General features: G+C 47.7%; 1 protein-coding gene across 1 annotated transcript in view; it reads right to left on the bottom strand.

Moving 5' to 3' along the window:
* col7a1 (collagen, type VII, alpha 1) overlaps positions 1-26,368 on the bottom strand; it is a 418,430-nt gene that overhangs the window by 286,243 nt on the left and 105,819 nt on the right. The gene's annotated exons all lie outside the window — the stretch shown is intronic.

The following is a 26,368-nucleotide window of genomic DNA, read 5'->3' as shown; positions in this document are numbered from 1 at the left end:
CATAGCGGGGACGCTGGTCCCATCCCTCGCGAATGGGGCAGCATAAATAACGTAAGGAAACTACTAGGCACTTGGTCTAAGCGTTAAACAAAGCTTTAATCAACTGTTTTACAACATGGAGGTCTAGTTGTGTCCTTCACTAGTTCCTGTTAAGAATGTCCTGCGCAAGCTGGGCCCGTGCCCGAGTATTTATACTCTCCCTGGACAGCGCCACCCGTAGGCCGCTCAGTATTATTTCATAAGTCTTTCTTTCATGAATGACTGATTCATGTCAATAAACACCAGCGTGGACCAGTTGGACCGAGTGGCCTGCTCCTGTTTTGGGTTTAAAATCAGAGCTCGGCTGTTCAGGGGTGAAGTCAGGAAGCACTTCTTCTCACACTTAGGCAGTCCCTCGGAACCGAGGATGACTTGCTTCCACATTAAAAATGAGTTCTCAGGTGACTGATGAGTCCAATGCAGGACCTACAGTCTCTGTCACAAAATTTTCGAAACCGAGATTGATAGATTTTTGTTAGGTCAAGGGTATTTCAGGGTTACGGAACCAAGGCGAGTAGATGGAGTTCAGATTCAGATCAGCCATGATCTCATTTGACAGCGGAACAGGCCTGATGGGCTGAAAGGCCTCCTCCTGTTCCTATGCAACACATCAAATCAGAACCTACATCTCATTGCAAAGAGGGCACTTAGGGGGAAAAATTGGGTCGCGCCCCCACGCCTGAAATTGGATGGTAGCGCTCCAAGCAGGTGGCGGGGCGCTACTGGAAGCGATGCCCCTCCCTCTTGGGGCGCTCCCATTCAATAGCGCGGTGCTATGTGCAGCAGCGCCACACGCGTCGGCACATGGCGCCGCGGTACTGCAGGCCTTCTTCCCCTGATTAAAGGGGAGGGGCCTAGCGCAGCGCGAACCGGGGTCCTGCTGGGCCACCGGGAGCGGGGTGCCGGCAAAATGGCCCGGCACTCAAGAGGAGCGCCAGGCTGACCGATCGTGGCCGGCACCCCGCAGGAGGAGGCCAGAGGGGACAGGTAGCTGCAAAAAAAATGGCCGCCTGGCACCTGCCCTTTAAATATGGCTGCCCCGGCCACACGTACGCCCCCCTGACCCTGTCCCTTGGGGCGCTAGCGGGAGGCACAAAGCAACCAAATTTTGCCCCCTTACTATTTGGGTTTTCTCAGCGAGATTTACAAGAAGAACGCTGCCGCTCAGCCATCCAGGCTTAGATATTCACTCTGATCCCCAGAGCGTCAAGCTAGTTCTTTGGAACTGAGAAAACCTGGCCAAGGGCCCAAGGCCAGGACACCAGCAAACCTGGAACGAGGAGACACCAAGCTTTGGCCTGCTGATTAACAGAACGAGGGGTGTGAAGAATTCCATCCTTTTGAGGTTCTGCTAGAGTGGGAGATCAGTCTTGATAATGAGGGTGTAAAAGAGTGATAGGAAAAAGTATTTAGAGGTTCGGTGCGAACTTCAAGACTGAACCTGCAAAGTTTTAAGACTGTGGGGTGAGTTTTGGTTCCAGCCTATTTGGAGTTTGCCAAGAAGAGCAGCTTTAATCAAAACTGAACTGAAACTTTAGCACGGGTCAATTTCACTGCTTCCCGGTACTATTGAAAGGCGGGGCGAGGCGCTGGGCGCCTTGCGCCCGCCCGGAAATTGGCTAGCGCCCCACTTCTCGGCCTCTTTAGGCGTTAATCGGTGGCGCTAACAACCGAATTTCTCCCCCAATATATCTAGATTTCCAAAAGACCTTTGATAAGGTACCATATAATAGACTAATGAATAAGGTCAGAGCACGGTTATACCTAGCAGGAAAGGATAAACAGGCTAGGAACATAGGAACAGTAGGCCATTCAGCCCCACGAGCCTGCTCCGCCATTCAATGAGATCATGGCTGATCTGCAACCTAACTCCATAAACCCGCCTTTGGCCCATATCCCTTAATACCTTCGGTTAACAGAAAGCTATTAATCTCCGATTTAAAATTAACAATTGATCTAGCATCAATTGCCGTTTACGGAACAGAGTTCCAAACTTCTACCACGCTTTGTGTGTTGAAGTGTTTCCTAATTTCACTCCTGAAAGGTCTGGCTCTAATGTTTAGACTCTGCCCCCTAGTCCTAGAATCCCCAGCCAGCAGAAATAGTTTCTCTCTATCTACCCTATCTGTGCCCCTTAATATCCTGAAAACTTTGATCAGACCCCTTAACCTTCTAAATTCCAGGGAATACAACCCTAATTTGTGTAATCTCTCCTCGTAACTTAACCCTTGGAGTCCGGGTATCATTCTGGGGCTCTTTTTTCTTGATAAAAGGCTGAGGGGGTGACCTAATAGATGTCTTTAAAATTATGAGAGGTTTTGATCGAGTAGACACAGAGAGAATGTTTCCACTTGTGGGGAAGAGCAAAACTAGAGGCCATCAATAATCAAGAAATCCAATAGGGAATTCGGGAGAAATTTCTTTACCCAGAGAGTGGTGAGAATGTGGAACTCGCTACCACAGGGAGTGGTTGAGGTGAATAGTATAGATGTATTTAAGGGGAAGCTAGATAAGTACATGAGGGAGAAAGGAATAGAGGGATATGCTGATAGGGTGAGATGAAGTAGGGCGGGAGGAGGCTCGAATAGAACATAAATGCCAGTATGGACCAGTTCCTGTGCTGTAAATGCGATGTAATTCTATGTAAAGTCGTTCTTTATTTTTCCGTGGCAAACAGATCACAGCAGATCAAAGGAACTATAAAGGCACTGACATGAATCTTGCCATTCATGTAGAAATGACTTATGAAATAATACTGGGCAGCCTGCTGGTGGCGCTGTCCAGGGAGAGTATAAATACTCGGGCACGGGCCCAGCTTGCTCAGGACATTTTGTAAACAGAAACTAGTGAAGGACACAACTAGATCTCCATGTTGTGAAACAGTCGATTAAAGCCTTGTTTAACACTCAGACCAAGTGCCCAGTAGTTTTCTTACGTCAGGTACCTTGAAGTAGAGCATTTCCTATTGTTCTGTCAACCTAGGTGGGTGGGAGAGCCTGGCAACGGGCCAGGTGAAGTGCCACGCGGCCGGTCACCCGAGGGCGAAGACGTTGGAGCAACGACCTATTCAGAAGCTCGAAGCAAAATGGCAATGACACGGACAACAGCCAGGTGTAATACGGCGAGCGCAAGGGGACACAGTTAACTAAATCAAGGGACTGACAGTGGAAAACAAATAGCTGAACATCCTCTGCAACGAATAACATTAGCAAACAGTGGGTAAACATCAATGTATCAAAGGTTACGTGATTGAACCTCCAGAAATACATCCAAGCAGAGTTGGCAACATTAGTGTCACGTAATCCTGATTTATTGCCTAATCTGGAGGTTATCCAACATAAAATGCAGGGTTAGTAGAGACTGATCTTGAGGACAAGCAGTCAATTTTTTCACTCAGTGAAACCTTAAATGACCACTGCGCTTCCACTGATCCCTGCTATGTACTGTGAGCTATGGGGGCGGTTTGTGGTGGATGGACGGTATGTGGTGGATGGACGGTATGTGGCCACCAGATGGAGACAAAGCCCCCTCTCGCTCCAATTCAGGTGAAGGCCACACCCACCTCCAACACACCTGAGGCAAATCTACCCATTAGCTCAGCAGTTCAAAAGGCAAACTAGTGCATCCCTTCAGGGCCAGTACCAGGCCAGAGCCTGAGCCTACCAGGAAAAGGCTGCTGTTGAACCCGGGTGGAATACTGTTTAGTTCTGAGAGCCTGATGTGATCCCTGGACCGGCTGAGAAAGATCCAGTGGTAAAGTAACCCTGGCTTATTGTTTTTGGAGAAAACTGATTTAAGGACTGCCTTCCTAACCACCCGGGGCGGGTGATGGTTTTGTTCTTCATTTCTCTTTTTGAACGTCATATGTTTTTTGGGTTTTGCCAGACGTGAACCTTTTTTCCCCATTTGCTAAAAATAAAACACAGCTAACTGCTGTTTCATTTACCAATCTTGTGACTGTGCTTGTGTCCTCCCACCCCCCGCTCATCAACACGCCCTTCGGTCTAGGTGGTGGTTGATCACAGTATGTAAAGAAAGTAGTTTATTTACTCATCTTGTTGTTATTGAGCTGGCACCGTGTTGACTAATTTTAAAACTTCAATCACTCAACCAAGAATTCCTCTGCCACTGAACCACAACAACCATCCCCGTGATTTACTGAAAGAGATGCCAATTTGCGTTGAACCATTGCCAGTTTTGTGCTGTGGGCATTTCCACCAGAATTCAGCTGGAAGCTGTTCCCCAACTCAATTCCTAAAGGGTTCTTCCAGCTTCTGTGAGATAGCGGACCTTCATCTCAGCAGATGGAGGTGGATCTAACCCAGGTCCTTGAAGACCGCCTACTTCCACCTCCATAACATTGCCCATCTCCACCCCTGCCTCAGCTCATCTGCTGCTGAAACCCTCATTCATGCCTTTGCAACCTCTAGACTTGACTATTCCAACGCACTCCTGGCCGGCCTCCCATCTTCCACCCTCGGTAAACTTGGGATCATCCAAAACTCTGCTGCCCGTATCCGAACTCGCACCAAGTCCCGTTCACCTATCACCCTCTGTGCTCGCTGGCTCCCGGTCCGGCAACGCCTTGATTTTAAAATTCTCATCCATGTTTTCAAATCTCTCCATGGCTTCGCCCCTCCCCATCACTAAACTCAACCAGCCCTACAACTCTCCGAGATCTCTGCACTCCTCCAATTCTGGCCTCCCTGATTTTCATCGCTTTACCATTGGTGGCCGCGCCTTCAGCTGCCTGGGCCCTAAGCTCTGGAATTCCCTCCCTAAACCTCTCCTCCTCTCTCTCTCTCCTTCTTTAAGACACACCTTAAAACCTACCTCTTTGACCAAGCTTTTGGTCACCTGCCCTAATATCTCCTTATGTGGCTCGGTGTCATTTATAGCACGGATCGGATACAAATTAAAGCTTCTTCTACACTGCCCATTAATGACCCTTCACCTCCTCCTCAAAAGAACACTTCCAGCGCACTTTGTCCCATTTCACTCCACGTACCAGCAGTCTTTATTAACACTGTACTGTGGGCTAGATCCTACTGAAAAAAGTTGTTTAGATTATCCCAAGCCTCATTTTGTGGAGAAGGTTTACAGCCAGCATAGGGACCTTTCGCCATCAGGATTCAAACCCAGCATCCAGAGGTGAAAGACCAGGAATGCGAGGGTATACCGATCAAGAAAGGATGAACAGGACGGGTCTCTTTTCTCTTGAAAAGAGAAGGTTGAGGGGTGACCTAATGAGTCAGCTGTGGCTCAGTGGGTAGCACCCTTGCCTCTGAGTCAGAAGGTTGTAGGTTCAAGTCCCACTCCAGAGACTTGAGCACATAAAGCTAGGCTGACACTCCCAGTGCAGTGCTGAGGGAGTGCTGCACTGTTGGAGGGGCCGTCTTTCGGATGAAACATTAAACCGAGGCCCCGTCTGCCCTCTCAGGTGGACGTAAAAGATCCCATGATACTATTTCGAAGAAGAGCAGGGAAGTTATCCCTCAGTGTCCTGGGGCCAATATTTATCCCTCAACCAACATCACTAAAACAGATTATCTGGTCATTATCACATTGCTGTTTGTGGGAGCTTGCTGTGCGCAAATTGGCTGCTGCGTTTCCTACATTACAACAGTGACTACACTTCAAAAAGTACTTTATTGGCTGTAAAGCGCTTTGAGACGTCCGGTGGTCGTGAAAGGAACTATAGAAATGTAAGTCTTTCTTTCTTTTCTAATAGAGGTCTTTAAAATTATGAAAGGTTTTGATAGAGTGGATGCAGAGAGAGTGTTTCCACTTGTGGGGAAGAGCAAAACTAGAGGCCATCAATAGAAGATAGTCATCAAGAAATCCAATAGGGAATTCAGAAGAAACTTCTTTACCCAGAGAGTGGTGAGAATGTGGAACTCGCTACCACAGGGAGTGGTTGAAGCGAATAGTATAGATGCATTTAAGGGGAGGCTAGACAAGCACATGAGGGAGAAGGGAATAGAGGTAGCGCTGATAGATTTAGATGAGGAAAGACGGGAGGAGGCTCGAGTGGAGCATAAACACCAGCATGGACTGGTTGGATCGCATGGCCTGTTTCTGTGCCGTATATCCGATGTAATGTAATCTTCTCGACGACATGCAAGCCATGATCCTGACCATCGGTTCCACCGCAGACCCAATTCACGTACGAACCGGGGTCAAGCAAGGCTGTGTCATCGCACCAACGCTCTTCTCAATCTTCCTTGCTGCATTGCTCCATCTCACCCTCAGTAAGCTCCCCGCTGGAGTGGAGTTAATTTACAGAACAAACGGGAAACTGTTCAACCTCCATCACCTCCAGTCCCGATCCAAGGCCGTCCCATCCTCTGTCATCGAATTACAGTATGCAGACAACGCTTGCGTCTGCACTCACTCGGAGGTCGAGCTCCAAACCATCGTCAACACCTTCACCGAAGCATACGAGAGCATAGGCCTTACACTAAACATTCGTAAGACAAAGGTCCTCTACCAACCTGCCCCCGCCACACAGTACTGTGCCCCGATTATCAAAATCCACGACAAGGCCTTGGACAAGGTGGACCAATTTCCATACCTCGGGAGCCTACTGTCAACAGAGGCAGACGTCGATGACTAAGTCCAACACCATCTTCAGTGTGCCAGTGCAGCCTTCGGTCGCCTGAGGAAGAGAGTGTTTGAAGACCAGGAACTCAAACCTGGCACTCAGCTCGTGGTCTACAGAGCAGCAGTGATACCTGCCCTGCTGTATGCCTCAGAGTCATGGACCATGTACAGCAGGCACCTCAAAGCACTGGAGAGGTACCACCAACGCTGCCTCCGCAAGATCCTGCAAATCAATTGGCGGGATAGGCGCACCAACGTCAGTGTACTTGCTCAGGCCAACAACTCCAGCATCGAAACTTTGACCACGCTCGATCAGCTTCGATGGACGCGCCACATCGTCCGCATGCACGATACGAGACTCCCAAAACAAGCGCTCTACTCGGAGCTCCGGCACGGCAAGAGAGCCCCAGGTGGGCAGAGGAAACGCTTCAAGGACACCCTCAAAGCCTCCTTGAAAAAGTGTAACATCCCCACCGACACCTGGGAATCCCTGGCCCAAGACCGCACAAAGTGGAGGAGAAGCATCCAGGAAGGCGCCGAACACCTCGAGTCTCTTCGCCGGGAGCAAGCGGAAGCCAAGCGCAGGCAGCGCAAGGAGCGCACGTCAACCCAAGCACCCCACCCACCCGCCCCTTCAACCACCGTCTGCCCCACCTGTGACAGAGACTGTAGGTCCCGCATTGGACTCATCAGTCACCTGAGAACTCATTTTTAATGTGGAAGCAAGTCATCCTCAGTTCCAAGAGACTACCTAAGAAGCGAAGAATCCTGTGTAAGACAGTGTTTGAATCCAGTCTTTGGTGTAATGCCTCTTTTTAATACAACATCAGAGTTATAAATTGCAGAGTCGGCCTGTCACCTGGACGAGTCCCAGCACGTTTCTTGGCCAGTTTTCAGTTGCCCTTCCAAAAGCAGAGATGAAAGATTTTCAACATAATGCACAGGTTTCATTGTTGTTATTTTAAGTACAAGCTCGGAATCTCTCTTCTATCTCTACACCTGTCTCCCCCCCCCCCCCTCCCCCAATTTGAAATTAGATCTAATTAAAGATGCAAGTGTGCCCAAGGGCTGCCCAACATGCATCAGAAGGGGGCCTCAGATCCCGGGAGTGCACCATCAGCTTGGGAAGCATCAGGTCTCCAATGACGCTCTGTCATCGTGCGTCCACCAGAAAAATTATTGGGAAAAAAATGTATGGGGCTCTCATTCTCCTCAAAATATTCCTTTATCGACACCATATAAACGCATTTTTGGCGGAGGAGTCGATCCCTATTGCCACCATTTAATTTGGTGATGCCGTGTCGATGAGGTCTATTATGGGAAAGCAAGTGTGGATTTTTCCCCATTTTCCCCCCAGTGTGATCTCCTGGACTGGTTTCGATTGCCTAAGGGGGTTGGAGAGGAATGTTCCATTTTTCATTCACTAACTGGCCTGGGGTTTTTTTTTTTTTTTTTTTAAACCGGTTTGGTTGCCTCTCCCAGGGGATTACGTGGCTCTTGGTGGGTGTGGGGTGTCTGTATTGTGACAAATAGGGCATCACAACAGTGTGGGAGAGGCTGGATGGACCAGTTGGTCTTTTCCTGTCCGTCATGTTTGTACGTTAACTGTAGCACGGTCATTGACATCAGCAAGCTCCGCACAGAGCTGGGATCAAGCTCGGGCCCTTCTTGTACAGGAAACTCTGATATCCGGCACTGACGGGACCGAGCTGTTGCCGTCCCATCAAAACTGCTGGACAAAACGCTGGTGAGGCCACAGCTGGAGTACTGTGTGCAGTTCTGGTCGCCTCACTATAGGAAGGATGTGATTGCTTTAGAGAGGGTGCAGAGAAGATTCACCAGGATGTTACCTGGGATGGAGCGCCTCAGCTATGAAGAAAGACTAAACAGGCTGGGGTTGTGTTCATTGTGTTCATTGGAGCAAAGAAGGCTGAGGGGGGACCTGATTGAGGTGTACAAAATGATGAGGGGCATAGATAGGGTAGATAAAGAGGAACTTTTCCCCTTAGTAGGGGGGTCAATAACAAGGGGGCATAGATTCAAGGTAAGGGGCAGGAGATTTAGAGGGGATTTGAGGAGGAACTTTTTCACCCAGAGGGTGGTTGGAATCTGGAACTCTCTGCCTGAAAGCGTGGTAGAGGCAGGAACCCTCACAACATTCAAGAAGCATTTGGATGAGCACTTGAAATGCCATTGCATACAAGGCTACGGACCAAATGCTGGAAAATGGGATTAGACTGGACAGGGATTGATGGACGGCGCAGACACGACGGGCCGAAGGGCCTCTTTCTGTGCTGTAAAACTCTATGACTCTAATGTTGAAACATACGGAGATTTTCAGCTCCGTGTGAATCAACAAACCCTGTTGCTTAGCAACAGCTTCAAAACAGTCGGCTACAGCTTAAAAGCGTCTCTAGCTGAAGCTGTTGCTTAGCTACAGACCTTGCAGAGCCTGGCTGGGGGAAAAAAAAAGCAACGAGAAATAAAAAAAACTTATAGGAAACGGCTCCTGAATTTTGCCGGTAGATAGAGCTTTCCGGACTTTTAACCTCCGGATAAACCAAAGTTTCCTGTATATATAAGACAGAGATCGATAGAATTTTGAATATTAAGGGGAATCAAGGGATATGGGGATAGTGCAGGAAAGTGGAGTTGAGGTCGAAGATCAGCCATGATCTTACTGAATGGCGGAGCAGGCTAGAGGGGCCGAATGGCCGACTCCTGCTCCTATTTCTTATGTTCTTGTGCTGAATGGTTCCACCTACAGTAGAGCACCTTGAACATATCACCAATGCTCTATTGTCACTGGATCAAAATCATAAAATTCCCTGGCTAATACCATCATTGGAACGCCATAACCATAAGGACAGCAACAGTTCAAGAAGATGGTCTACCATCACCAACTAGGGATGGGCACTAACTGCACCCTGACCAGCGTTACCCACATGCCATGAACAAAATAATTCAGCTGGAACAGATACAATGGGCTGAATCATAGGAATGTACGGCACAGAAGGAGGCCATTCGGCCCATCATGTCCGTGCCGGCCGACAAAGAGCTCTCCAGCCTAATCCCGCTTTCCAGCTCTTGGTCCGTAGCCCTGTAGGTTACGGCACCTCAAGAGCATATCCAAGTACTTTATAAATGTGATGAGGGTTTCTGCCTCTACCACCCTTTCAGGCAGTGAGTTCCAGACCCCCACCACCCTCTGGGTGAAAAAGTTCTCCTCAACTCCCCTCTAATCCTTCCACCAATTACTTTAAATCTCTGCTCCCTGGTTATTGACCTCTCTGCTAAGGGAAATAGGTCCTTCCTGTCCACTCTATCTAGGCCTCTCATAATTTTATGCGCCTCAATCAAGTCTCCCTTCAGCCTCCTCTGTTCCAAAGAAAACAACCCCAGCCTCTCCAATCCATAGCTAAAATTCTCCAGTCCCGGCAATATCTTCTGTGCCATAAATTTCTATAATTCTGTGACAGTTTCGGCAGTTGCTACCTCCCTTTGAATGCAAGATGGTTCATGTCAGAGAGGAAGAGATTAGTGGCAGCGGGCTGTGCAGTGAAGTGTGAGGCTTTGTTCCGCAAAAGTGTTGGTGGATAATCAGGCAGGTTGGGTGTTAGAGTGAGGATAATGGAGGCACTATCATGTAAGATTGCTATTGTTACTGACAATGGAGTAAACGCAACTGTGCAACCGCCTATTGTTAGATGTCAGTGTTCACCTGGCAGACCGTGTTATTTAAATGTGTATATAATAATTTCAATAAATAAATATCCTTTCTTGTAATGCTATAATCATAAAACTAACAGTAATTATTATAATTTACATCACATATTTCTCTGTACACAAATGAAGTCAAGGTTTGCATACATAGCTCAGCACAGACCGAGCCCCTTTCCCCTCACCGCCCGCCCGCAGGTCCTGCTGTAAGGTCCTTCCTGCCACTGCGTACTGTGGGCAGGGATTCTCGGGCGCGCAGGAGTTTCTGCCTACAGTACGCAGCGGGTAGCTCAGGTCGAATCGGCGCTGGGGGGTGGGGGGGCTTAAATAGATGGCATTGAAAGAGAGATGGGGGGGGTGGGGGGGAAGAGGGAATGTATGGCAACAAAGGGGAGAAGGAAGGGGGGAGAGGCTTGGCTTGGGATTTTGGGGAGAGGCGGTGGGAGAGGGGAAGCTGAGAATGGCTTCTCTTTGAATGTAAGTTGGTGAGGAAGGAACAGCGTGGCAACTTGAAATGGGGGGGGGGGGTGGAGAGAGAGAGAGAGAGTGCCAGCTTGAACTGGAGGTGGGAGAGGTGAAGTGTGTAAGCTTGAACTGAGAGGGGGGGTGGAGAGAGTGCCAGTTTTAACTGGGTGGGGGGGGTGGGGGGAGAATGAAGAGTGTCAATGTTCCCTATGAGCTGCGTTTAGTTCTGCGTGGCCTGTTTCTTTAACTGCGCGGTCCCTTTAAAGTTCCCCGTATGAGTGGTACTTACAACGGTAAAGCCGGTGAGCGGCCCGCACGGGATCTTTCCCATTACTGCGTGGCCACAAGGAACACTGGTGCCAAAATAAACTGGGAGCAGGTTGGAGGAGGAGGAGGAGAGAGGGTGGAAATTAGGGAAACTAATCCATTCACAAGCACTAAACACCCCTCACCTTAATCAGCGCAAAATTCATTAAAAATTGGCATAAGGATTCTTGCATTTCTAGAGGAATAGAATTGAAAAGCGGGGAAGTTATGTTAAACTTGTACTGAACCTTGGTTAGACTGCACTTGGAGGACTGTGCACATGTCTGGTCGCCGTATTATAAAAAGGATATAGAAGCACTGGAGAAGGTCCAAAAAAGATTTACCAGAATGATACCAGGACCGAGAGGATATACTTATCAGGAAAGACTGAACAGGCTGAGGCTCTTTTCTCTGGAAAAGAGAAGGCTGAGCGGTGACCCGATAGAGGTCTTTAAGATTATGAGGAGTGATTATTTTCACTGTGTTCTGGTCCCTCTGTGTATGCGCCCCCGTTTGGGGCACCTAAAGACCGTCAGGGGAGCCTGAAGACCAATGTTCCCCTTAATTTTTTTTGGGTGCGCGGCCCCTTCATAGCTTCCCGCATGCGCGAACTATAACGTTGCAAAAGCAGGACCCCAACTGCGCTTATACTCCAACCCCCTTGCAATAAAGACTGACGTACCATTTGCATTCCTAATTGCATGGTGTACCTACATGCTAACTTTGTATATGGTAACCTCAAACCACAGAACAGCACCACCCTACTCTACCGACATACGAACATACGAATTAGGAGCAGGAGCAGGCCACTCGGCCCTTCGAGCCTGCTCCGCCATTCAATAAGATCATGGCTGATCTGATTACTCCACATTCCCACCTATCCCACTCCCTTGCTTATCAAGAATCTATCTACCTCTGCCTTAAAAATATTCAAAGACTCTGCTTCCACCGCCCTCTGAGGAAGAGAGTTCCAAAGACTCACGACCCTCTGAGAAAAAATTTCTCCTTATCTCTGTCTTAAATGGGTGACCCCTTATTTTTAAACAGTGACCCCTAGTTCTAGATTCTCCCACAAGAGGAAACATCTTCTCCACATCCACCCTCTCAAGACCCCTCAGGATCTTATATGTTTCAATCAAGTCACCTCTTACTCTTCTAAACTCCAGCGGATACAAGCCTAGTCTGTCCAACCTTTCCTCATAAGACAACCCACCCATTCCAGGTATTGGTCTAGTAAACCTTCTCTGAACTGCTTCCAACGTATTTACATCCTTCTCTAAATAAGGAGACCAATACTGTACACAGTACTCCAGATGTGGTCTCACCAATGCCCTGTATAACTGAAGCATAACCTCCCTACTTTTGTATTCAATTCCCCTCGCAATAAACGATAACATTCTATTAGCTTTCCTAATTACTTGCTGTACCTGCATACTAACCTTTTGCGATTCATGCACTAGGACACCCAGATCCCTCTGCATCTCAGAGCTCTGCAATCTCTCACCATTTAGATAATATGCTTCTTTTTTATTCTTCCTGCCAAAATGGACAACTTCACATTTTCCCACATTATACTCCATTTGCCAGATCTTTGCCCACTCACTTAGCCTATCTATATCCCTTTGTAGCCTCCTTATGTCCTCTTCACAATTTACTTTCCTACCTATCTTTGTGTCATCAGCAAATTTAGCAACCATACCTTCGGTCCCTTCATCCAAGTCATTTATGTAAATTGTAAAAAGTTGAGGCCCCTGCACTGATCCCTGTGGCACACCACTCGTTACATCTTGCCAATCAGAAAATGACCCATTTATGCCTACTCTCTGTTTCCTGTTAGCTAGCCAATCTTCTATCCGTGCCAATATGTTACCCCCTACACCATGAGCTTTTATTTTCTGCAATAACCTTTGGTGTGGCACCTTATCAAATGCCTTCTGGAAATCTAAGTACAGTACATCCACCGGTTCCCCTTTATCCACCACACATGTTACTACCACAAAGAACTCCAATAAATTGGTTAAACATGATTTCCCTTTCGCAAAACCATGTTGACTCTGCCTGATGACCTTGAACTTTTCTAAGTGCCCTGCTATAACGTCTTTAATAATAGCTTCTAACATCTTCCCTATGACAGATGTTAAGCTAACTGGCCTGTAGTTTCCTGCTTTCCGTCTCCCTCACTTTTTGAATAAAAGAGTTACATTCGCTATTTTCCAATCTAATGGAACCTTCCCCGAATCTAGGGAATTTTGGAAAATTAAAACCAACGCATTCTGGCCTCAACGCCACTTTCCTGCCCGCTCCCCATAACCCTTGACCCCCCCTGTTGCTCAAAAATCTGTCAATCTCAGCCTTGAATATATTCAATGACTCCGCCCCCCACAGCTCTCTGGGGTAAAGAATTCCAAAGATTCACGACCCTCAGAGAAGAAATTCCTCATCTCCGTCTTAAATGGGCAACCCCTTATCCTGAGACTGTGCCCCCCTCGTTCTAGATTCACCCACGAGGGGAAACATCCTCTCAGCATCCACCCTGCCCAACCCCCTCAGAATCTTATATGTTTCAATAAGATCACCTCTCATGCTTCTAAACTCCAATGAGTATAGGCCCAGCCTGCTCAACCTTTCCGCATAAGATAACGGTTCCATCCCAGGAATCAATCTAGTGAACTGTCTCTGAACTGCCTCCAATGCAAGTACAGTCTATCCCTCCTTAAATAAGGAGACCAAAACTGTACGCAGTACTCCAGATGTGGTCTCACCAACGCCCTGTACAGTTGTAGCAAGACTTCCCTACTTTTATACTCCATCCCCCTTGCAATAAGGGCCAACATTCCATTTGCCTTCCTCATTACTTGCTGTACCTGCATGCTAACTTTTTGTGTTTCATATACGAGGACCCCCAGATCCCTCTGTACCGCCGCATTCTGTAGTCGCTCTCCATTTAAATAATATTTTTCTTTTCTATTCTTCCTAGCAAAGTGGAGAACCTCACATTTTCCCACATTATACTCCATCTGCCAAATTCTTGCCCACTCACTTAACCTGTCTATGATCCCTTTGCAGACTCTGTGTCCTCCTCACAACTTGCTTTCCCACCTATCTTTGTATCGTCCGCAAATTTGGCTACAGTACACTTGGTCCCTTCATTCAATTAATTAATATAGTCTGTAAACCGCTGAGGCCCCAGCACTGATCCCTGTGGCACCCCACTAGTTACAGATTGCCATCCTGAAAATGATCCATTTATCCCGACTCTCTGTTTTCTGTTAGTTAGCCAATCCTCTATCCAATCTAATATATTACCCCCAACCCCGTGAGCTCTTATCTTGTGCAGTAACCTTATGTGGCACCTTGTCGAATGCCTTTTGGAAATCCAAATACACCACATCTACTGGTTCTCCTTTATCTTTTCCGGCTGCAATCTAACAGGGCAGTACTGAGGGAGCGCGGCACTGTCGGAGGTGCCGTCTTTCGGATGAAGCGTCCTCTCAGCTGGACGTAAAAGATCCCATGGCACTATTTTGAGGATGAGCAGGGGAGTTCTCCCCGGTGTAACAACAGAAAACGCTGGAAAAACTCAGCAAGCCCCACAGCATCGGTGGAGAGAGAAACAGAGTTAACGTTTCAGGTCGATGACCTTTCGTCAGAACTGGGTAAAAAAAACAGGAAATGGAAAGCAAGTTTGGGGGCTGGGAAAAGGGGGAGGGGATGAAAGGACAAAAGGGAAGGTCAGTGATAGGATAGAAAGCAGGAGCGATTAAGAGACATTGAGACATTAAGAGATATTCAAGGCGAGAGGAGGTGGTAATGGGGCAGGTGAAGGTACAAAGGATGGCTCTAGGTGAGTTCTCCCCGGTGTCCTGGGCCAATATTTATCCGTCAATCAACATAATTTAAAAAACAGATTATCTGGTCATTATCTCACTGTTATTTGTGGGAGCTTGCTGTGCGCAAATTGGCTGCCGCGTTTCCTACATTACAACCGTGACTACACTTCAAAAGTACTTCATTGGCTGTAAAGCGCTGTGGGACGTCCCGAGGTCATGAAAGGCGCTGTAGAAATACAAGTTCTTTCTCTTCTTTAAAGGCTTTTAAAACCCAAGTAAGACCGCTCTAAATCATCTTCTCCCTGACGCTTTTCAATCTTGGTAATTTGCCCTTTTTCTCACGGAAGCCCAAATACAGGAAAAAAAATTAACTTTTTAAACTACCGCAGATTTGCTCATCTACTATTGACGGTACCAAAACACCGCGGTTGTTATGGTAACGGCCTGTGGCGAGCTGTTACCCACATGGCACGGCAACCCTGCCTCTACCGCAAGACGACCCAAATGCCTTTAAACATGAACAGGAAATGCCGACAACAGAGACTCCTTGGGGGTTTTTTTTTTCATCAGTCCACCCCAAAACAAAGCTGCTAACCCCGCCTCCAAGTGCAAATTAATGTTTGCAGAATGCCTCTGTCCTTAAATTAGGAAAAGCTGTTGCATCTCTGCCGCAAAAATTGCAGCTTCTCAGCGAACCGCAGAAACATCACCTCAACATCTGGGATCTGGTTCCGCGGACAAACGCATTCATCTCGCGCGTTAACTACATCCACCGGCAACCACCAGAGAGGGAGTCCTGGCTTCAGGAGACACTTTAAAAATAGGAACATAGAAACATAGAAGATAGGAGCAGGAGTAGGCCATTCGGCCCCTCGAGCCTGCTCCGCCATTCAATGCGATCATGGCTGATCATCCAAATTCAGTACCCTGTCCCTGCTTTCTCCCCAAATCCCTTGATCCCTTTAGCCTTAAGAAATATATCTAACTCCTTCTTGAATATATTTAATGAATTGGCCTCTACTGCCTTCTGTGGTAGAGAATTCCACAGGTTCACCACTCTCTGGGTGAAGAAATTCCTCCTCATTTCTGTCCTAAATGACTTACCCCTTATCTTTAGACTGTGACCCCTGGTTCTGGACTCCCCGACCATCGGGAACATCCTTCCTGCATCTAGTCTGTCCAGTCCTGTTAGAATTTTATAAGTTTCAATGAGATCCCCTCTCATTCTTCTAAACTCCAGCGAGTATAAGCCCAATCGACCCAATCTCTCCTCATACGTCATTCCTGCCATCCCAGGTATCAGCCTGGTGAATCTTCGCTGAACTCCTTCCATGACAAGAACATCCTTCCTCAGATAAGGCGACCAAAACTGCACACAATACTCAAGGTGTGGTCTCACCAAGGCCCTGTACAAATGCAGCAAGACATCCTTGCTCCTGTACTCGAATCCTCTCGCTACGAAGGCCAACATACCATTTGCCTTCTTAACCGCCTGCTGCACCTGCATGCTTACCTTCAGTGACTGGTGCACAAGGACACCCAGGTCTCGTTGCACTTCCCCTTCTCCCAATCTATTGCCATTCAGATAATAATCTGCCTTCCTCATCAATCTGCATTCAGATAATAATCTGGATTCCTAAATCAAATTAACATCAATGCACTTTAGTTTAATATCATTGAATCATTCAGCACAGGAGGAGGCCTTTCAGCCCATCGTGCCTGTGCTGGCTCTTTGGTGGCGCTCTCCAATCAGACCCATTCTCCCCCCTGCTCTTTCCCCACTGCCCAGCAAATTTTCTTCCCTTTTCAAGTATTTCTCCAATTCTCCTTTAAAAAATTACTATTGAATCTGCTTCCACTGCCCTTTTAGGCCTTCGCTTCTGTTGATTTGATGAAGCATTTTCTGTTAAAGATGTGAAGGGGCGACAACACCAGCTTTCGGGAGTTGCTAAGTCCGAACTTGCGAGAGAGCTGAACCACGCAGAGGAGAAACTGAGGCATCCCCTCCCCCCAGTTAAAAGCAGTTTCCTCTCACAGGAACAGGAGTAGAGTAGGCCATTCAGCCCCTCGAGCCTGTCCCGCCTTTCAATCGGATCCTGGCTGGCTTCCACTGAGGCCCATTAACCTTCCCGTTTCACCACTGCTCCTGCCGCCTCCGTAACCGGCGACCGCTCTTACGTCAAGCCATCGTTCGACGTTTCAAGAAATATATTTCCTTTTTAAAAAAAAAAAGCAGAAATTAATTATCGTTCCACCGGAAGTGGTGGCGATTGGAAAAAGAGGCGCTGATCACAGCTGAGGGCGACAATCAGCCTCGTGCTGCACCCAGTCCGATCCGAGAGAGCTCATTATCTATTGGCTCCCAAGAGTGCGCCACCTGTGAACGTTGGCCCAGGATCGGCTCAGGTTCAGCTTCGCCCTCCCTGGTTCCCCACAGCCTGCTGCCACTGCGCAAGAACAACAGCCATTTTGGCCAGAGCCCCTGCCAGTCCCATACCCCACCCAAGAGTTAACCCCCTTCAGAGCCAGAGAGCAAAGTTAAGAGGAGCAAAGGCCATGATATTATTGATAAAATAAAGGAGACAAGAAAGATTGTGATGTGGAGATGCCGGAGTTGGACTGGGGTGGACAAATGTAAGAAGTCACACAACACCAGGTTATAGTCCAACAGCTTTATTTGAAATCACAAGCTTTCGGAGCGCTGCTCCTTCGTCAGGTGAAGAGATGCATAAAGGCACAGCATATATAGTCGGAGAATACTGCCAGATGATTACAGGTAATCTTTCTAACTGCCCTTTATCACACCTCGATTGTAAGAAAGATTGTAATAGTGAGCGAGGCATTCAAGGACAAGGATGAGAGCAGGACCGCCTACCAAGCTCACACGCTTTTTTATTCTTGTATCCTGTTCAAGAGTGCGACAAATAACAGGATTAGAAGAAGCCTTCCCTTATATGGAGCAGTCTCCAAGCCTTGACAATTATTGACAGAAAGGGAGTGTTTGGCACAAAAGAAAAGCTTTTTGGAAGAAAGCTTTAACAATGAGTTCCATTTGAGATCAAAGGAGATAGTCAGGCTCAGAATGTCAGAGAGATGAGACGCTAAACCGAGGCCCCCGTCTGCACCCCCCCGCCCCCCCCCCCCCCGAGGTGGATGTAAAAGATCCCATGGCACTATTTCAAAGTAGAGCAGGGGAGTTATCCCCAGTGTCCTGGTCAATAGTTATCCCTCAAAACAACATCACAAAAACAGACTGTCTGGTCATTTATCTCGTCGCTGTTTGTGGGGCCTTGCTGCGTACAAATTGGCTGCCGCCTTTCCCTACAAGTGGTAGAATTGTGTCTGCACTGCGGCTAATGTTCATTGTCAGTTGGAAGCAAAAGAAAGACCTGCATTTATATAGCACCATTCACGACCTCAGGATGTCCCAAAGCCCAGAGGGTGGTGGGGGTCTGGAACTCACTGCCTGAAAGGGTGGTAGAGGCAGGAACCCTAACCACACTTAAAAAGCACTTGGGATGCTCTAACCTGCAGGGCTACGGACCAAGAGCTGGGAAGAGGGATTAGGCTGGATAGCTCTTTGTTGGCCGGCGCAGACAATGGACCGAAATGGCCTCCTTCCATGCTGTAACTTTCTATGATTCTTTACAGCCAATGAAGTACTTTTGAAGTTTCAGTAAGGTAGGAAGTGCGGCAGCCAATTTGCGCGCAGCAAGGTCCCTTGAGCGAGCAGACGGGGCCTCGGTTTAACATCTCATCCGAAAGACGGCACCTCCGACAGTGTAGCACTCCCTCAGCACTGCACTGGAGTGTCAGCCTAGATTTTTGTGCTCTAGCCTCTGGAGTGGGACTTGAACCCACAACCTTCTGACTCAGAGGCCAGAGAGAGTGCTACCCACTGAGCCACAGCTACAACAACAACTGCACTTCAAAAGTGCTTCACTGGCTGAGGTTGTGAGAGGCGCCATATAAATGCAAGTTCTTTCTTCCTTCAAAAGCAGAGTCTTCAAAGATAAAAGGTGCTGGCTGGGCTTGCATGGTCATGAAGCAGCTACCTGTTTGAAGAACGGAAAAGAAAACACAATCATCCGGCTGAACGGGATGCAGGAGATCAAGATGAAATGTTTCAGCTGCTGTGCTGCCAGAACAAGGGGGGGCGTGTGCGTCGAGGTAGGTCATCTGAAGGAAGCTGATGGGAGTGCCGCGATCAGCTAAAGAATGGACAGGGTTGGTCGACGAGTGAAGGAGGCGAGAAAGAATGAGCAGGAGCCGAGCAGGAGGGAGGACAGAACTCTGAGGAACTCACGGGTTAAAGGTGAAAGGTCAAAGCTGGAGCGTCAGCTGTGGCTCAGTGGGGCGGCACGCTCACCTCCGTAGTCGGGAAGGTCGTGGGATCAATTTCCACTCCAGAGACTTGAGCACAAAAATCTCAGCTGACACTCCCAGTGCAGTGCTGAGGGAGTGCTGCACTGTCGGAGGCGCCGTCTTTCGGATGAGACGTTAAACCGAGGCCCCGTCTGCCCTCTCAGGTGGACGTAAAAGATCCCATGGCACTATTTCGAAGAAGAGCAGGGGAGTTCTCCCCGGTGTCCTGGGGCCAATATTTATTCCTCAATCAACATCACTAAAACAGATTATCTGGTCATTATCACATTGCTGTTTGTGGGAGCTTGCTGTGCGCAAATTGGCTGCCGCGATTCCTACATTACGACAGTGACTCCACTTCAAAAAGTACCTCACGTAGCTGTAAAGCGCTTTGGGACGATCTGAGGTCGTGAAAGGCAGCTGTAGAAATGCAAGTCTTTCTTTTATCTTTTTTCCTCTCCGGACACAGAATGCACCCAGCGTTGGACGAGAACTTTTTGGCTTTTTATTAATTTCTCCTTTCCTTTGGCAAGGCATCATTCCAGGCCGCAACTAGTGTTCGCACGCACCCCGGATGATTGAGCCCTGCCGCCTGGAATAAGCAGTTCCTCCAGGCAATCATTCCAGACAGCTCAAAGGAAAACATTACCTTCCGTAGCCCTTGCTTTTTTTTATTCCACTCTTCTGATTTAGAATCTAAAGCCTGAAGCTACGTAAAAAGGAACGTAGAGACTTGCTCTCTTGATACGGTGCACATCCAATTAAAGATGATGTAACAGAACTGTCATGAATCTCATCATTCATGAAGAAATGACTCATGAAGTAACACTGGGCGGCCAGCTGGTGGCGCCATCCAAGGAGTATAAATACTCAGGCGTGGGCCCAGCTTGCTCAGGGCGTTTTTGTAACCAGGAACTAGTGATGTAACTAGAATCTCATGGTTGTGAAACAGTTGATTAAAGCCTTGTTTTATACTCACACCAAGTGTTCAGTAGTCTTACTGTATCAAGAACCTCCTGCTCCCATTTACACCCCAACGAGACACAGGGAGGTAGAAGCGAGCAAAGTTCGGAGGAAAACTGACCATCGGCACTGAGCGATACGAAAGGTGGCGACGGAGAGAGAGGTTGGAGGCCAGAGGTGACAGAAGGGTCACATCTAGGACGACAAGCTTTCTCTTGTAACCTGTCCAGTAGAGTGCGAGAGGTGTTGGAAGCAACTCCCCGGGCAATATATTCAAGTCTGGGGACTTCTCACAACTGTATCCCAGTTTCAAACATTCCCTGTTCCTGTATCCCAGTTTCAAACACTCCCTGTTACTGTATCCCAGTTTCAAACATTCCCTGTTCCTGTATCCCAGTTTCAAACACTCCCTGTTACTGTATCCCAGTTTCAAACATTCCCTGTTCCTGTGTCCCAGTTTCAAACACTCCCTGTTCCTGTATCCCTTTCGATAAGGTCCCACATAAGAGATTAACGTGCAAAGTTAAAGCACATGGGATTGGGGGCAAGGTACTGATGGATAGAGAACTGGTTGGCAGACAGGAAGCAAAGAGTTGGAATAAACGGGTCTTTTTCCGAGTGGCAGGCAGTGACTAGTGGGGTACCGCAGGGATCGGTCCTTGGACCCCAGCTATTCACAATATATATTAATGATCTAGACGAGGGAACTAGATGTAATATCTGCAAGTTTGCAGACGACACAAAGCTGGGTGGGCGTGTGTGCTGTGAGGAGGATGCTGAGAAACTCCAGTATGATTTGGACAGGTTGGGTGATTGGGCAGAAGCATGGCAAATGCAGTATAATGTGGATAAATGCGAGGTTATCCACTTCGGTGGCAAAAACAGGAAGACAGATTATTATCTGAACGGCAATAGATTGGGAAAAGGGAAAGTGCAACGAGACCTGGGTGTTCTTGCGCACCAGTTGCTGAAGGTAAGCATACAGGTGCAGCAGGCGGTTAAGAAGAGAAATGGTATGTTGGCCTTCATAGCAAGAGGATTCGAGTACAGGAACAAGGATGCCTTGCTGCAGTTGTACAGGGCCTTGGTGAGACCACACCTTGAGTATTGTGTGCAGTTTTGGTCGCCTTATCTGAGGAAGGATGTTCTTGCCATGGAGAGAGTACAGCGAAGATTCACCAGACTGATACTTGGGATGGCAGGAATGACGTATGAGGAGAGATTGGGTCGATTGGGCTTATATTTGCTAGAGATTAGAAGAATGAGAGGGGATCTCATTGAAACTTATAAAATTCTAACAGGACGAGACAGACTAGATGCAGGAAGGATGTTCCCGATGGCGGGGGAGTCCAGAACCAGGGGTCACAGGCTAAGGATAAGGGGTAAGCCATTTAGGACTGAGATGAGGAGGAATTTCTTCACCCAGAGAGTGGTGAACCTGTGGAATTCTCTACCAGAGAAGGCAGTTGAGGCCAACTTATTAAATATATTCAAGAAGGAGTTAGATATATTTCTTACAGCTAAAGGGATCAAGGGATATGGGGAGAAGGCAGGGACCGGGTACTGAATTCTGATGATCAGCCATGATCTCATTGAATGGCGGAACAGGCTCGAGGGGCCGAATGGCCTACTCCTGCTCCTATCTTCTATGTTTCTATCCCAGTTTCAAACACTCCCTGTTCCTGTATCCTAGTTTCAAACATTCCCTGTTCCTGTATCCCAGTTTCAAACACTCCCTGTTCCTGTATCCCAGTTTCAAACATTCCCTGTTCCTGTATCCCAGTTTCAAACACTCCCTGTTCCTGTATCCCAGTTTCAAACATTCCCTGTTCCTGTATCCCAGTTTCAAACATTCCCTGTTCCTGTATCCCAGTTTCAAACATTCCCTGTTCCTGTATCCCAGTTTCAAACATTCCCTGTTCCTGTATCCGTTTCAAACATTCCCTGTTCCTGTATCCCAGTTTCAAACATTCCCTGTATCCCAGTTTCAAACATTCCCTGTTCCTGTATCCCAGTTTCAAACACTCCCTGTTACTGTATCCCAGTTTCAAACATTCCCTGTTCCTGTATCCCAGTTTCAAACACTCCCTGTTCCTGTGTCCCAGTTTCAAACATTCCCTGTTCCTCTGTCCCAGTTTCAAACATTCCCTGTTCCTGTATCCCAGTTTCAAACATTCCCTGTTCCTGTATCCCAGTTTCAAACACTCCCTGTTCCTTTATCCCAGTTTCAAACACTCCCTGTTCCTGTATCCCAGTTTCAAACATTCCCTGTTCCTGTATCCCAGTTTCAAACATTCCCTGTTCCTGTATCCCAGTTTCAAACATTCCCTGTTCCTGTATCCCAGTTTCAAACATTCCCTGTTCCTGTATCCCAGTTTCAAACACTCCCTGTTCCTGTATCCCAGTTTCAAACATTCCCTGTTCCTGTATCCCAGTTTCAAACATTCCCTGTTCCTGTATCCCAGTTTCAAACATTCCCTGTTCCTGTATCCCAGTTTCAAACACTCCCTGTTCCTGTGTCCCAGTTTCAAACACTCCCTGTTACTGTGTCCCTTTCGATAAGGTCCCACATAAGAGATTAACGTGCAAAATTAAGGCACATGGGATTGGGGGCAAGGTACTGACTTGGATAGAGAACTGGTTGGCAGACAGGAAGCAAAGAGTTGGAATAAACGTGTCTTTTTCCGAGTGGCAGGCAGTGACTAGTGGGGTACCGCAGGGATCAGTCCTTGGACCCCAGCTATTCACAATATATATTAATGATCTAGACAAGGGAACTAGATGTAATATCTGCAAGTTTGCAGACGACACAAAGCTGGGTGGGCGTGTGTGCTGTGAGGAGGATGCTGAGAAACTCCAGTATGATTTGGACAGGTTGGGTGATTGGGCAGAAGCATGGCAGATGCAGTATAATGTGGATAAATGCGAGGTTATTCACTTCGGTGGCAAAAACAGGAAGACAGGTTATTATCTGAACGGCAATAGATTGGGAAAAGGGAAAGTGCAACGAGACCTGGGTGTTCTTGCGCACCAGTTGCTGAAGGTAAGCATGCAGGTGCAGCAGGCGGTTAAGAAGGCAAATGGTATGTTGGCCTTCATAGCGAGAGGATTCGAGTACAGGAACAAGGATGCCTTGCTGCAGTTGTACAGGGCCTTGGTGAGACCACACCTTGAGTATTGTGTGCAGTTTTGGTCGCCTTATCTGAGGAAGGATGTTCTTGCCATGGAGAGAGTACAGCGAAGATTCACCAGACTGATACCTGGGATGGCAGGAATGACGTATGAGGAGAGATTGGGTCGATTGGGCTTATATTTGCTAGAGATTAGAAGAATGAGAGGGGATCTCATTGAAACTTATAAAATTCTAACAGGACTAGACAGACTAGATGCAGGAAGGATGTTCCCGATGGCGGGGGAGTCCAGAACCAGGGGTCACAGGCTAAGGATAAGGGGTAAGCCATTTAGGACTGAGATGAGGAGGAATTTCTTCACCCAGAGAGTGGTGAACCTGTGGAATTCTCTACCACAGAAGGCAGTTGAGGCCAACTTATTAAATATATTCAAGAAGGAGTTAGATATATTTCTTAAGGCTAAAGGGATCAAGGGATATGGGGAGAAGGCAGGGACAGGGTACTGAATTTGGATGATCAGCCATGATCTCATTGAATGGCGGAACAGGCTCAAGGGGCCGAATGGCCTACTCCTGCTCCTATCTTCTATGTTTCTATCCCAGTTTCAAACATTCCCTGTTCCTGTATCCCAGTTTCAAACACTCCCTGTTCCTGTATCCCAGTTTCACGGTTTAAAAGTGGGAGATCTTGAGGTCTCTCGCCAGGCAGAAGCGGGTGGGGGGGGTTGCGGCGTGGGGGGGTTGTGCCCCGAAAATGGTGGGGGATGACTTTCCGCCTTATTCCCAACTTAAATTTTCCAAGTGGGGTCTGCAGACCCGAGGGTGTCTCGAAGACCCCAGGGTCATCACAGTCTTGCTGTGTGCCACCAGCGCACAGTCTGGAGAATTCTAGATCCTTTGACTTATTGGCACATTTCTCCACTTGCTCGATACTGCTGAAAACGTTTGCTGCATTGACAGCACGCTTTCCCTCTGGAGGGCTGCACTGTCTTTTGGAAGCTAGAATAGGGAGTCCCTGGCAGTGTATTTATATTTGCAGTGTTCTCTGAAATTGTGTCAATATTTGCAGGGGGTTCTCAGGAACAATGGGCCGGATATTCCAATCCCTGCGGCTGGGTACGCGCTGTGTACTCACCCGTAGGGACATCGGAAATGTCAGTTTCAGGCACGCACTGTGCATGCGCTGGAAACCAGTGTTTCCAATCTGTGAAGGCCTGCTTTTACCAGGATAAGAGTCGGAAAAAGTTTTTTTTTTAAATTTCACTGATTTATCATTTAAATATACTTTATAAAAGGTAAGTTTATTTTTCAAAAATTTAAATTTTTGTTTAAAGTAGTTAATTTATTGTAATTTCAAGTAATTTTAAAAATGTTTTTTTTTTAAAATGTATTTAACGTTTTACTATGTTTTGAGGGTGATCTCCATTCATATATTTGACAGGTCTTCCTGTCAAGTGTTTGAAGGGAGATTCCCTTCTGTGATTGGCTCCCCATTGCCCACATGATCCCAGGAATGCTGCGAACTACCTGCGCCTCTGGGATACGTGGGACCTGCGCACCGGCAGATTGGAGAGGCCCAGGAGCGGAAGTGCGTGCGTCCCGGGAGCCCTCGGGTAAGGGCGCAGATTTTTCCAGATGGCAGGTCCTCCGCCCACGGGAGGCCTGCGATCGGAATATCTGGGCCTATGTCAATATTTATAGGGAATTCTTGGGAAGTGCGTCAATATTTGCAGGGCGTACCCAGAAATGTATCAATATTTGCAGGGGCTTCCCGGGGAAGTGTGTCAATATTTATACAGAATTCCCACAAATTGAGTCAATATTTGCAGGGAGTCCCCACACAGAGAGCTTTGAGAATCATTGCCCTGCAGTAATCCTTTACAACAACCAAAAGCTCAGCCGTTCAGATGTAAACGTACACATGTCTCTGCATTGGAAAAGTGTTCACTTAGTCACAGTGAAACACGCACCAACTCATTCACTAATAATGCTGTCATTGGCACAGCTCCAACTGCTTGTTTGGACCTGGGAAAGAACTAGATGTCATTATGGGCTGCACAACAAGCGATGGCCTCCACGGTTAAATAGGCTGTTGGCATGCACAGGTTAGGCTTACACACGAGGAATGAGCACTTGGGCAGGATCACAGGGGGCGCCCAGCGCCCATGCAACTCAACGCCCAGCGGAAGTCAACACCGTCAGAAGGAAAGTGGAGGAAATGGGCAAAAATGAAAAAATAAAAGATGAATGGGAATGTTCACCAAGACTGCATTCTCAGGGGGGATAAAGCTACAACACTTTAATTAGGTCCCGATTTTAACTCCAGGTGGATTCCCCGCTCAGCCCAGAGTTAAAATGACAGTCGGGTCTCAATGATGTCATCGGGCCACAACGTCCATAGGTAAAGAAGGACCTTGTTGGCACCGGGCGCGGTGTCCTCGCTGCCTGCAGATGTTGCGATCGTGGCGGCTTTCAGACCGGGAAGAGCCAGGGCGATTTTAACTGCCCACCCGCCAGGTTTCTGCTGAGAGTCGGGTTAAAATCGCCCCCAAATTTTGGTGCAATTCCTCAACCTTTGCACCCTTCAAAGCACCACCTCCCATTGGGAGCACAGGGTCTACCAAGGGCAGAAGGCAGGTAAAAGCCAGAAAAGGTACGTGTCACTTCTGCCATAATCAAGTCGCACACATTGCACTAAGATGCACTTTAGTACGACCACTGTCGTCATTTTACAAACGAATGGGAGAGCTTCTCAAACGCTGTCTCTTAAAAAAAGTTACTAAAAGTTGAATAGTTTGAATAGTTCAGCTGCTGGAGAACTTGTCCCTCAAACATTTTCCCACATTGACTCCCCAAAGCCTTTCCACCATCTACAAGGCACAAGTCAGGAGTGTGATGGAATACTGTCCACTTGCCTGGATGAGTGCAGCTCCAACAACACTCGAGA

This window comes from Somniosus microcephalus, chromosome 11 (assembly GCF_052327205.1).
Source record: "Somniosus microcephalus isolate GS21.2 chromosome 11, FLI_Smic_1.0, whole genome shotgun sequence".
In the NCBI taxonomy this organism is placed as follows: Eukaryota; Metazoa; Chordata; class Chondrichthyes; order Squaliformes; family Somniosidae; genus Somniosus; species Somniosus microcephalus.
This window is presented reverse-complemented; position numbering and strand designations above follow the sequence as displayed.